Genomic DNA, 13,607 nt, shown 5'->3' with positions numbered 1-13,607 from the left:
TGAGAAACAGAGGAGATGCTGTGCTGGGTTTTTTTTTTCCAAAACACAAAAAATATGAATGTTCAGTGTAAATCATTTTTTTACACTTCAGCACAGACAGGCCAGGGGTAAACCCCACCCTCTGTGCTCTGTGAAAGGACAGAGATACATGTGACAGATCAGGTCCAACCAGTCACAGATGACAAACCTTCAGAGTTGCCCCACGATTATCTGACAAAACGTTTGAGCCCTCTGCAAGAGCCATTGTTTGAAACCCTTTGATTTCTTGATAACGTAACCATCATTTTTACAGTCCAAAAGCCTTAAAAAGTACAAAAACCTTGAAACCTAATTGACTTTCCTGCATTATTTTGTAATTTATTTTGTTCAACAGAGTACATTTCTTGCCAATGGCTTGAAACATAGTTTGAGAAAAGGTGAGGAGGCCCTGTAATTTCATACTTAAGATTATTTATGTTCATATTGTCAGCACAGTAGCACAGGTTGTTGTCTCTAAGGTGTGATGATATTGTATAAGTTCGTCTGATTCCACATCTACACTTACTCATAAAGTATCTTACTCCTCTGACTCAGAACACAGTCAGCTTTGAAGGCTAGGAAGGCTGTCTCCAGACCTGTGTGTAGTTTGTGCCCTATCAGTCTTGCTGAACACACAGATGCAGATCCTACCTGAGGCAGACGGTCTGGTGCCAATGGGTTGTAAAGCAATTAGAGGGAGGTAATATATCCCTCTACCTATGAAATAGCTAACAGGGCAGAAAAGGAACAGCCTGTTGATCCAGAAACAAACAGCATTCAGCCTTCACCCCTCCCCATCTGGCCCAGGATGATCTGTTTTGGTCTCTCTCCATCACTGTCACTCCAGAAACAGACTCCCAATGCCACATACAGACACTCCTGCCTTCCTCCAAATTGGGTAAAGTTACCACTCATACACTCAGCACAGAGAGTGACCATCTAATTTTGACTGTAACTTCTAGAAAGGTCTTATTTAAGACAAAGCTGTTGCTCTGAATCTTTATGTGTATATCTGCGGCTGACACTAAATCTTAACAAAGAAGACACTGTGTACTTATTGCTACCAAAAGCAAACATACCCAGCATGATTTATTCGGCAGGATTGATTTTCCGTTATCGTAGACTACAGTATGTCTGATCCATATCTCTTCTCATAAGTTGAGCGGAAGCAGAGCAAACAATTAAGCCTGTGCCCGGCCAGTGCTACCCCCACGCCATCTATTCAGGTCAACTATTAAGAGATGCCACTATCACTACGGCAACAAGTAAAACAAACAATGTGTGGGTTTTGTATGTGTATGAAACACTAGACTTAAATCAGTCAGCCACACAAAATACAGTTTGTGGGAAGAGGAGGAGGTCTGCGCCCAGTTCTAACTGTACTCTCGACCACGTCCTGCCCTTACGAGACAGTGTGGGTGGTGGGATTTAAAAGCTGTCAGACTTTTTTTAATCCATGTTTACCACAATGGGAAACTCTGTAAACACAGGGTTTGCCACAACATTATTCCAACAAGCCGGCGTGCTTGGATCCACGGCTCACTGAGGTCTTTCCAATGTGGGGCTGATTTGACTCTGGAATGAGGTGGCTCCTAACTGTTTAACTTTTCCCAGGCTTTTGGTAACATTGTGACATGGAACAATGACTGATCACGATAACTTTGGGATGATAATTCAGTAATCTGTTTATGCTTGCCAGTATTTAAAACCTTTTGTGCAGGTGTTTAAATTCTAAATATACCTCTAAACCTCCACTGCTTTACTGTTCTTGCCATCAGTCATTGGTTTGTGTATCTGACCCTGACGCTGACTAATGCTAGAGCTGGTACCTGCGCTTATAGTGGTTACAAACACAACTTGGCCCCTGGGCTGTTGAGTAATCAAGTCATACACAGGCCACTCTTCAGGAAAGTTTTTACTTTGTGTGTCACTGTGTGGCTTCCGTAGGTAGAGACGATTTCAACATATCCAATCAGGAAACTCCCTTAAGCCCCAGCAGAGCTTGTAAGAACAGATTTATACACACCACATGTGTGTCGTGCCCGGGTAAGAGTGCACACTAACTATTCCGTCTGTCGTAATCACAAGCTCTTATCTTAGTGTCCATAGGAGGGAGGATTTATCAGCTTGGCTATACAAGCTGGAGGGAGACAGAGTGTACGCAAAGTGACCAGGGACACAGTCAGATAAAAGCAGGAAACAAAACAAAACATCAGGTGTTATATGTGATCATTACCACACATGTTGATAGCTAACTCGGGACAACATTAATACTCTTCTAAGGACATTGTACCACAGCTCACTTTCCTTAAGTTCTCTCAGATGTCTTACTTTGACATGTGAAGGAAAGTTATATCCCTTTCAGGAAGAAAATTTGTCTCTTTTTTTTTGCCCATCTCACAGAAATTAATGATCCTGTTTTGCAACATGATTGATTAGAGATTGCAAGAAAAGAGTAATAAGAAGCACACAATGTTCCAAACAGTGTCAACAATGCATATAACTACCGTCCAGACAGCACAAAACAGAAATCTTAAATGTCACTATTGGTAGAATAACAAAAGGCGGGGATGATCTCTTAAATGTGGAAAATGAAACAAAAGTCTTGCAGAGCTCAGTTATTCACTAGTAAAGCATGCTACACACCCTCACTGCAGCAGGAGTGACACTGATGACAACGTGCATGACTACAAGCTTTGACAGTGTGCTCTCTGCGGGGCTGTATGTCATGATTTGGATCATTGTGGTCTACTGTAATCAGCCGCCAGCCACCGCGGCTCCGTTCGCGAACGCTGTTGCCAGTGATTTGGGCGATCCGCTCTGCTCTGGCTCAGGGTCAGGCAGCACATCCTGGAGAGGAGGGGACCCAGTGTTGTGTCCCCGTCCCACAGCCGTGTGCCAACCAAACCGCATGAGTCAAGCCTTTGTGGTAAGAGTGGGTGGCTTCTCTCCTGTGACTACTCCCTGACCCATCTCTCAAACTCCCTCACACTCTTCCTCTCTAACTCCCTCTTTCCGTCTGAATCATCGAGCCGATTTAGGTGATGAATGTTCAGCCCCAGAAATTCCTCTTCACTTCCTGACCATGATTTGACCATGAAGTTGTAAATATCACCAATACTACACTGGTTTGGAACATGACACAGGTCTCTTTGCCAAGCTACAGCCGTGTCACATGAGAGATCTGCATTATGTCACATGGACACGTGCCTATGCAAACACAAAAGGCCAGCAGACAGCAGGGAGTGGTGTTTGTGCTGTTGTACAAGTAAGGTGTTCGTTGCAGGCCAGCACGTCCATCAGACTTACGTCTTTCCCATTACAAAATCCATCCCTCCTGTGTGTCTGCTGTTCTGAGCAACAGGCAACCGGGGAGTAGGAAAACACATCTAGTGTCATGTCTGCTTCTTCTCACACCGAGTGCCAACAACACACTTACATACTCCCAAGAAGTCCTGCCTGTACTCTGAGTTCTGCTCTTCATCCTGCGCTGACGTTATTTGCCCTGCTTTTACGCTTGCGATGACACAGGCACGAGTGCATGTGGACATACTGTACATGCACATGAACACTCATAAACACAAACTCAACACTTTTCAGCTCCTAAGATCCTTTATCTACTTCCTATTAGCTCAATTTCCCAGGGCAGGGAAAAGCCAGAGGAAGCAGAGCTGTTGTTGTCTCTCTTGGCTGGGTGCTTCCTGTCCTGATAGAGGGACAAGTAGAGATATCCCTGAAAGGAGCTGTTGGAACAAGGGGGGGTAGCTGGGGGACTTGGACCCCTTTCAATGACTTACAATCTTATCTGGCCGGAGTTTGGTATGCATCCACTAGTTAGTGCTGGGCAGAGTTTGGGAGAATGTGTTAGAGCCTCCCTGCTTCCCCTCTCCTTTACAAATAGTAAACAATTTGCAGAGCTGCAGAATACAATACAATACAAAATACAAGAAAACACCTTAAGATTCAGAATTTTATCATGCTTTCTTACCACACAGCACCTGTTTGCTCATTTCAACCTTTGACTGTTTGAGTCTTACCCTGAAAAGACTTGAGATTTCGAAGTGATTTGTTTGGTATTTGCAGCATTCCAAACTGTATTTCAAAGGAGCTACTTTCAGCGTTTTAATGAGCATGGACTTAATTAGCGGGTCCTGCTGGGAACACTTTGCAGGCTCACTTGAAAAAAAGATTACAGCTATGCAGGATAAGCTCAAAGCACACTCACTGAACAGCAGCATATTGTTTTATATAAACAACAGGAGTCTAAAATATTCCTTAATATTCATGTACTATCTTTTTTATGCCAGCTAACTGTTTGTGCAACCATTCTTTACTCTCTTTCTTACGGTCATAGTCAGGTATGTGTGATTACTTGTGCCACGCATCCTTTTTTTTTCTCACATCAAACACTTCAACGTGACACACTCTGCTATCTTGTTCTCCTGTCAACCTGTGCTGCATTTTAAGATGCTTACTTTCAGTTTAATCTGAGTAAACATTCGAAGACAGGCCGCCTCCTCGTCTGTCTAGTCTGTCTACCACTGTGTTGTCCCTCTCTCTCGCTTAAGACACAATGGCAGCCTGAGAGGCTCGATCTGTGGGAAAACACTGTTGTATGTTTGTGGTGGGTGTAAATGCAAACTCCTCTTCCTCCAGGTCCAGCCAGCAGATAAGAGTTACGGAAATGGATATGATTAAATAACGAGCTGAGGAACAGATGGGACTAGACTATCACTGGTAGTCAGGATAGCCGAGCTTATCCTTGTCAAGGAAACATGATTGGTAATTGGATGGCCGGCTATTGTCGCCTACAAATGAAGGACACTGATACTGATGTCTCAGACGTCACAGACACGCTCATGGAAAATTACCCACACTTTAATCTGAAGCTTTGTGCTCAAGTGTATTTTTTGCAGAGTTATTACAGGGTATTATGGCTGCATTTTAATTAGGCAATGCTAATTATCAGGCGGTAGTTAGTCAGACACAGACGTGCTCAAGGGCCATTGTGTGATGTCTAATATGCTTGATCTCCCTAAAAATGCATAGTGGAAAGCTTACATGGGCTGAGCATGTTTTCGCAATACTTTCTCCAAGTTCCAAGAAACTAGTATTGCTACACATGCTCTACTAATCTTTTTTTTTCTTTTGTAAAACTAGAGAAATTGTTCACAACATTATTCTTTTGAAAATGTCTTCTGAAGACAGACACATTCAGGGCCTGGCTCAGGTTATAAGAGATAACATACAAGGCTCTTTTGACACAAGCAGAGTGTCACAATGTGTCTTAAACACTTCGACGTGAGCCCCTATTTAAAGCCAGTCCTTCAACAAAGGCAGTCGGAGGTTACAGGGACACGTATGTGAGTGTGATATCTCTTAGAGAAGTGTAAAATGATACTCTTTTCCTGTAGTGGATATCTCAAAGGTTTTTTTCAGTAAGGGTATTCAGGGAGGGCTCCAAATGATGGAGTAATTATGTCAGAGACTTGACAGTTTTAGAGCAGGATTTTTGGGTAGAGTGTCTTAAGTATAGGCTATTGCCCTGAAAGTGTTGTTTGCTGTGTGGAAAAATGATAAAACTGAATTTGAAAGTTTCTGTGCTTGTCTTTTACCTATGTATGTATGTATGTGTGTGTATGTGTCTGCAAGTGTGTGCAGGCATCTGTGCACAGATTTTTTTCATGAGTCAATATGATTTTATGTGCATGTCTGTGTATACAGCAGAGTCTGTTTTTTTACTTGACGAGGAAGTAACAAGCACTTTGTGCCCCGTGAGCTTGGTGCACACCTCCCACACGCCCTTAGGCTCCAGAGGCCCTTGCAGTGTTTGGTCTGGGGCGGCTCCCTGGCTGATTTACTTCCTGCCAAGGACCACAGCAGTGTGTGTGGAGGACAGCGTTTCCAGGGTTTTGCCGGGAGGCGGAAAGAAGGCACTGGTAAACTGAGATTTTTGTTTAATTTACAAGACCTTACAACCGTTAATTCTACATTTCATTGCGTCTTCAAACAGAAGCTGCCCATCTCAGCGACCCCACTGCTCTATAAACTGCTAGCTCACTGAATGTATGAGAAACCTCCAGGACAAAGCACAACCTGTGTTTTAGATGCTAAATCAGAATTACACTGTTAAACCAAAGTAAGACCTTGAACATAACCAGCTTCACTTGTTACATGATTTAAAAATAGGTTGTGCAGAAGCGATAACCCATTATTTTTCTGCCGAGCTGAGGATAATCTGCTGGCTCCAAGATAATTACAGTCCTTATTTGAACTTGACACTGAGTGTTCTTTCCACCCAGAGCTAAATTTACAAAGCAGGGAAGGTGGCCCAAGTGAAACCTCTATTTTTCTTTTGTTTTGTCTTGGCAGTATCAGAATATGTGATTTTCCATCATTTTCAGTTGTTTTTAGAAATATAAATATACAGACTGGTGACAAATTAATCACAAAACAACATAAAGTAGGGTGTTGGGCCACCACGAGCTGTCAGATTCAGTGTTGTTTGGCTCTACAGATCTTGAACTCTACCAGGGGTATGAACAAAATGCTTCCAAAACATATCGTTTTAGAACAACTTGCTAAAGGACTGCAATTGAAAATTAGAAATGTTGATTGATGTGTGTTGTCTTTATAAATAAATTAATGCAATTTTCACTTATCTGGTATTTTGATGGTGTTGGGGAGCACTGTCTACAACATCACTCCAAAATCTCCCATTGTTGTTCAACTAGGTTGTGATCTGATGGCTGTGAAGGCCTCAGTACATAATTTAACATCATTTTCACACTTGTCACTTTCAGTGACCCCTTTTGCCCTGTATGGAAGCATCTACATTCGTTATGTATCTACTCATTTGTTCAGGTTTTTCCTTTCATTTGTCTGGATATTGTATATTGATACATTACATGAAGCAGTAAAATGATGCTAATGCAGGATTTTTTTGTATACTATGAACAAATAACTCTAATATACTTGTTGGTGAAGCTGTCTGTCCAGAACTCATTGTTCTTCAATATAATGCCATGGTGTGACTTTGCATTAGCTTGTGAGAAAAGGTTTAAATGATGTTGTGGTGCAGATTAGATGGCAGTTTAGTTATTCATCTGGCTTGGCTTTTAGCATGTAGCCTCAAGGCTCTAACAGTCCTTGTACCACTGTGATTGAATTTAGGAGAGCACTGTGTATTTCCACCCACGCCTGGTTCTCTCCCTGGAGCGCCACATTTTGCCCCAAACATATGCGTCTGCACAGCCAACCTGCTCGTAGGGAATGGAAAATGGGAGCTGGGCCTCGTCTGCATTCTCCTGAACCAGTAGGCTCGCTCGTTAAGAGGCTTGTGTGAGCAGTGATCCAGAGCATTTCTGTTGTGAGGAATTAATGTGGCTGCTGCCCAGCACCGGATCAGGTGGCCAGGCTGACTTCATCAGGGGCCCTAAATCCATGTGTGAATGAAACAAAAGGCACCCTGACAAAGCACATAATCTGCCTGGAGTGACTCAGCCTCTGTCATCAGCACACATTCATACACACTTACACAGACAGACACAAATGGGGAAACAGGACTTGTTCAGCTCATTGACAGTAGTTCATCTGTGGACTTCCACTGCATCCTTCATTACTCGTGTTTTTCTGTACACTTACTGTACCTAGAGAGCAATGCTTTCTTAACCCTGTGGCTATTGATTTATTCCTATACTGACCTATACTGCATCAGAAGTGCCCCCTTTGATGGCAAGCCTGCAGATCTCCTTGGTAGACAACCAAACCAGACAACATCTGAAATCTTTATCAGCAGAGCCGAGGGCCCTGGGACCTGCTGTGTGCTGTGCTTCTAATATCTCCCATGAGAGGGGCTTAACCAGGAAATCAGGGGAAGACTGAACTCCCCCAGCAATCAGTTGTTACTTAAGATTAATAGATTGCTACATTTAGTAAAGCTTTAACCTTCTGTGCTGCAGGCTGACACCAGGAACACCGGAAACCTGGGATACTCATCGGCCAAATGCCAGAAACTCCTGTTTTGGCCGTTTGAAATACAATACAGGCATTACTTCGTGGAAACAGGTATCATGTATTTCTTCATGATACCCTTTAGGATTCAGTAATGCAGCCAGAACAGAAAATGAAAATGTAGGCAGAAGATAACTGATGTTCTGTACACTGAATATTAGTTGTGGGACCAAATGTGCCGGAAACAAGGCATATTAGGAACCGTTTTCCATCTGTGTCAGTCAATTCTGTAGAGCTCCAGTGGAGCAGCCTGTGTACGGAGTTGGCTCTGAACCAGCAGCTGGAGAGAGTCGAACCAGCGTGACGTTCTCCATCACACCACAGCTGTCGTTTTCACAGCTTCTCCCCAAACATCAGACACCAATGAGAGTGTTTGTGTGGGTGTCTGCGTATGTGAATTTGTGTGACTGTGAGTGCATTCTCTTCACTATTTCAGAAAATCAAAAGGAAGAAGAATTATTACAGCATGTTACCAGTGAACTAATAATAATAATCAGCCATCGTAATTACAAACAAAACTTTGATTCAGTCTCAGTCATAGGATATGCTCGCCAGGAACTCCCCCGGTCTATGTCTAAAGCAATCCTCAGGTCCTGGAGACTAAACACACCCTGTCATCATCAAGGAGGCGGACTGGCTCGCTTCACCTATTACTAACAGCAGGCTGCGGCTGTACTTGAACCACTCAACATAACAATGTTGAGGAATGATGCAATGATGACTCGCTATTGCTGCTTTTGATTATATTGTGCACCAAAATAGAAAAATACCTGTGTGTGAGACAATTTACCCTAAAATCCCTCCATTTCCCAGAAGCCTTTGTACCAATAAAGGAAGTGATTAATAACTTAGGCAGCTGGAGGACTCTCAGGAGCTTGGTATGGCTAACAAGTAGAAAATGTGCTTTAATATGGTCGTATTTACATTGTAGTGAGAGATGACAGACCCGTTGCCTGGGGATTTGTGTTTTGTTTCCACGACAGGAGCCAAGTGTGTGTGGGTCTGCCAGATGAAACCACCATCCAGCAGTAATACATGACGATGTGTCAGCCTTAGCCTCGTTTGTGAGGCTCACAGCTGCACCGGCTGGACGCACAGCTCATCTGCAGTGTGAACCACGAGGGCGGGAAACAGTCACATTGAAATGAAAAGTGTATTCTTTCTGTGGGCTACTGTCCACACACTGTGTGTGTGTGAACAACAGGCACTGACTCACATTCATAGACTCACAGTAATTTAAGTTATTTACTGTATTTAGCACCTTTCTGGAGCAAAATTAATACATAAAAACAAGTCAAATCATTTTTGTCATATTAATATTATAAATCTATATTTTCTCATTTATTCCAAGTGGTATCTAGCCATGGAGATAGTTTTACTTGTATTTGCCAAAATGTATGTCCATCTCTGAGGTTTCTGCCACCACCCCAAATACAATAGAGGAGAATTGATAGGGTTGAAATTCACAAGGTCCACTGACTTGGTTGGTTATACTGGAGCTTTCAACCACATCTGGCCCTCATGAGCAGATGGGGTTTGATGGAGGATGCCAGAGACCATCACTGCTGAACCGAGACAGGAGTTCGATCTCTTCCCTACATATGACCAACCTGTCGTCATGTGACCAAAATTCCATACTTATATCACATGATGACATCTAAATCATCTCCATGACAACTAAACAAACCCCCTGATAAGACATTTTTGTCCAACAGCAGCATGTTTGACAAAAAATAACAACAACATGCTCCACTGACTCTGAATAACCTCACTGTGAACACTTTTCATTGGAGCTACATTTAATCCCAATGTCAACTGTTCAGATCTGTGGTTTGTCACCAGTATGGGGACATTAATTCTGCAACGACACATTGCTGCTGTGCTTTTTAAAAAATTTTCATTGCTTTTAGCACCAAAATCTAAATTCCATTCACCTCCATTGCATTGGAGTTGAGACAGATATCTCAAGATATCTGCAGACTAAACAAAAAACATTGCATGGCCAGATATGATTACGGTTAAGTGAAAAAAACTTTTAGTAATGTGGGTGAACTACTTAAGGTTCCAACAGGTTGCTCATAATGTCCAAATGAAGACAGTTGAAGGTTACCTCAGATTTTTGATCCCCTTCCATTTTTAATCTAGATGTAAGGACAGACAGAAAACCAATCTTTTGTTCAAATGAAAAATGTAAACAAAGCAAATACAAACACAAGTATAACACCTATTCACTGAACTCTTTTAACAGGCTTGACGTCACCTTACTACAAAACTCAACCTTTTGCTGCTGTGTTTATATCAGTATGAACTTTGGTCGCAGGCTGAATATGCATGTAATTTAATTACCTCAGCAGGCAGGGGCAATCAATGCTGTGACCTCCAGAGTGAATAAATCATTTACACTGATGATAAAGAAGGGTTTTTTTTGTGCCTTGCTTCCAACTAAACTCCATCCTTCCGGTTGGTAAGGGATTCATAGTAATCAGCTGAGAGACTGTAGCGTCACTTTATAAGTATACCAGTGTGTTGGAGCGTGAACCACAAAGGGAAATTCCTTTCTGCTCCAAGTGCAGCTGAGAGGAAAGTGAGCTGAAGGTGTCATTTTTCTTTTCTTGGTTTTTTGGGGGATATTTTGGATAGAGCTCAGCATGAGTCATGAGGCAGAACCAAAGAAAAAGAACAGTCATTTTTCCTGAGAAGGATATCCTCTGTGATACAAGTTCTTTCATCTGCCATCTCAAACTCACATCAGAGCTGCCTCTGGCTGTGGTTGCTTATCTCCCTCCCTGACTAACTTTATAAGGAAGTTCCTGTGAGTGATGACATCACGACGTGGCTCACAGGCAGGGAGGGGAGGGGAAGGGAGAGGAGGGGAAGGGGAAGGGGGGATAGTTTGGACATGAAGGTTATTTAACCTAGTGAATGTGTCTGTTTGGTGGAAACAGATTCAGTTAAGAAAAGCTGAATGCTAGATTTAGGAATACACATAGATACATGCTTTTTGAACTGGATTTGATTATATTTTCATTTCTCCCACTTTTGAAATCTTGCCTTTTCCAGATAAATCTTTCCAAGTCGGTATTGCCTGCACCATCTGTCACATTAAACTTTAAATTGTCACTTGTAAATCTCTGTCAACTGTAAATCTCACCTTGTAGAAAGTTCACCCCCTCCCCTCCCCCTGCTGGTCACAACTGGCCCAGAGGAATCCCAGAAATGTGCTTGAAATTATAAAGGGGGATTAGAGAGAGCCTGGTCCATGAAGGGGCCAAATATGTAATGATAAGCCTTTTGGGTTTGGGGGGCCCCTTGCCCAAGCTGTAAAGGATTTACGAACTCAGGGACAAGAACACTCTGTTCTCTCTGTGCACCTCTGCTTTCTGCCACTATTGATTCAACACTCGAGTTGTTTGTAGCTTTTGTATTGCTGTGTTTGGATAGTGTGCATGTCAGTGTTGGGTTTGTTTAGCCCAGTTTGGTTAGGTGACATAGTTAATACAACACCACTTAAGGTCTAAGTAGTTACTGGAAGCAGAGAGTGTGTGAGATTGTCTCCCACCTCCCAGATTATAGCCTACATATATTACCCTAAACTGAAACAAAATAGTCTACAGTATGTATTTCAATCCTGTATCATAGGCTACCTAAATACATTGTGTTTAAGTGAACATTATGTCAGGTAAACAGAGGAAAGGTTCAGCTAAAGAAAATGCCTCGGGTGATCTGATAAGCGAGTAACTAAACAATCTGGGCTCCATTCAGCTGGCAGCAGGGTTTGTGCAGATAAGAGTGTTTCTTTGCCTGCTGTCTGTGTTATCTACCCTGGAGCCATCCCCATTACTCCTCCTGTCCCCATGCAGATCTGCAGCCTGTGTACTTGTTGTTTATGAGGCCATGCAGGAGACACATTTTAAGAAAATACAGGTAATGCAATAGGATGTTTTGAAAGGCTAAGCTTCACGTTATAATTCTCACTTTGATGCTGCAAAGGCTGCAAAGAAATAGTGCAAACAGTATTCTGTCAAACATCAAACAGGAATTGAGTGGGATCAACTAATATTATGAATAATATAAACTCAATTTGTCATTTCTACTTTTCATTTCAGAATGTATAAACATGAATTCTCCTGTCTTGAAATAATGAGTTATATGGATGGTGAGAGTTCACTCAACTCTTTAAATTAAGTTTCTGAAGAAACATCATCAGCATATTAACAGACTTCCCAGCATTCATTGTTTGAGAGTAAAAACTCTCTTTTTTGTTTGTCGTTTGAAGAAAACATACATGATTGGAACTTGCTGTGTGTCTAAAATACATGTTAAGATCAGTCATGGTTGTTTCTTCTTCATAATAATGACAACAATGCTAACCACGATGAAAGTTAGACGATTTCAGTCCCCACCCCCTCAGCTAGATGTACTACATACATTATATCTGTTGCATTGCTTATCTGTTTATAACAATGTTAAACTATATTGTCCCTGTTAATTGATTGAACATTTGTTGATTCAACTTAATACTTTATATTTACTGAGCTTAATATCTCCAGTTGAGTTAACTTTTCTGAGTTCAACTTAGTTGGTTTTACATTTTGAAAACTCATGAGACAACTTTGAACTTATATTAAACTTTAATTCAGTTAAGTCACACTTTTAAGGCAGCAGGGGGACTTAGTTGCACCAGTTTAATATGCTACAGATACAGAATCAACATAACTTTTCTGTGAAATGAGCTGCAAGCATGTACAGAACAAGCCCATCTCCTTGAGCTCTGATCGACTACTCACAGAGCTGCTGCATGTCTAATAGTTGAGGTGTTTACTGCACACTGCATGTCCCCCCCATCCCACTGGAACAGTTAATCAGCTGACTGTATCTTTGTGTTCACACCTGCTCTGTCCTCTGAGGTTAAAAGCAGATAAATAAAGCACTGCAGACTTTGATCACATCGAGTTAACTTATGCTTTTAAATGAGGGCTGTGTATATATGTGCAAGGGTGATTCTGCAATGCATATGCAGTCAGCCTGTCCTGCTGCACGTACAATGCAGAGAGAGAGAGAGAGAGAGAGAGAGAGAGAGAGAGAGAGAGAGAGAGAGAGAGATGAGGGCTGTGCCTTTAAGGGCAAGTGTGCAAGGCGGAGTCAGAGCGTCTCTGTAGTGTGGTGGAGCCTATAAGACATTGCTCACTACAATACAAGACTTATCTAAAAGTGTCACATTATAGCCAGAGCGCCACCAATTCGCTGGCGTCCTTCCTGATACAATAGAGACCTGAAGATTTACAGACTCAAATCAACCCCCCCACCCCCCAAAAGAAAGTGAGGAGCTATATTTGACCAAAGAGGACTCACGAGGGGTCAGTCAGCGGAGGAGAAGTGCGAGGTGATTTAGGTGAGTTGAGAAAGTAATTAGAAATGTGTGCTGTTGGCTTCTGTATGAGCCCATGTCTGTGTCTAGTCACTAGTGTTTTGTATGTGGGTGCCAGCACGACATAGACAGACGCTGATTGATGTCACTTCAGGTCCTGTTGAGATCATGTGTGTGTTATATATCTTGTTTTTGCTTTTGACGCATA

General features: G+C 42.2%; 1 protein-coding gene across 2 annotated transcripts in view; it reads left to right on the top strand.

Moving 5' to 3' along the window:
• errfi1a (ERBB receptor feedback inhibitor 1a) overlaps positions 1 to 13,607 on the top strand; it is a 42,092-nt gene that overhangs the window by 22,201 nt on the left and 6,284 nt on the right. Inside the window, exon 1 of one of the 2 annotated variants that reach the window (XM_067586962.1) lies at positions 13,191 to 13,423. The exons of the other annotated variant lie outside the window; for it this stretch is intronic. The gene's annotated coding sequence lies outside the window, so the exon portion shown is untranslated. Of the gene's footprint in view, positions 1 to 13,190; positions 13,424 to 13,607 lie in introns of those variants that run through there. 2 annotated transcript variants of the gene reach the window in all.

Source organism: Thunnus thynnus, chromosome 4 (assembly GCF_963924715.1).
Source record: "Thunnus thynnus chromosome 4, fThuThy2.1, whole genome shotgun sequence".
In the NCBI taxonomy this organism is placed as follows: domain Eukaryota; kingdom Metazoa; phylum Chordata; class Actinopteri; order Scombriformes; family Scombridae; genus Thunnus; species Thunnus thynnus.
Note: the sequence above shows the minus strand (reverse complement) of the source record. Positions and strands in the feature narration are given on the sequence as shown.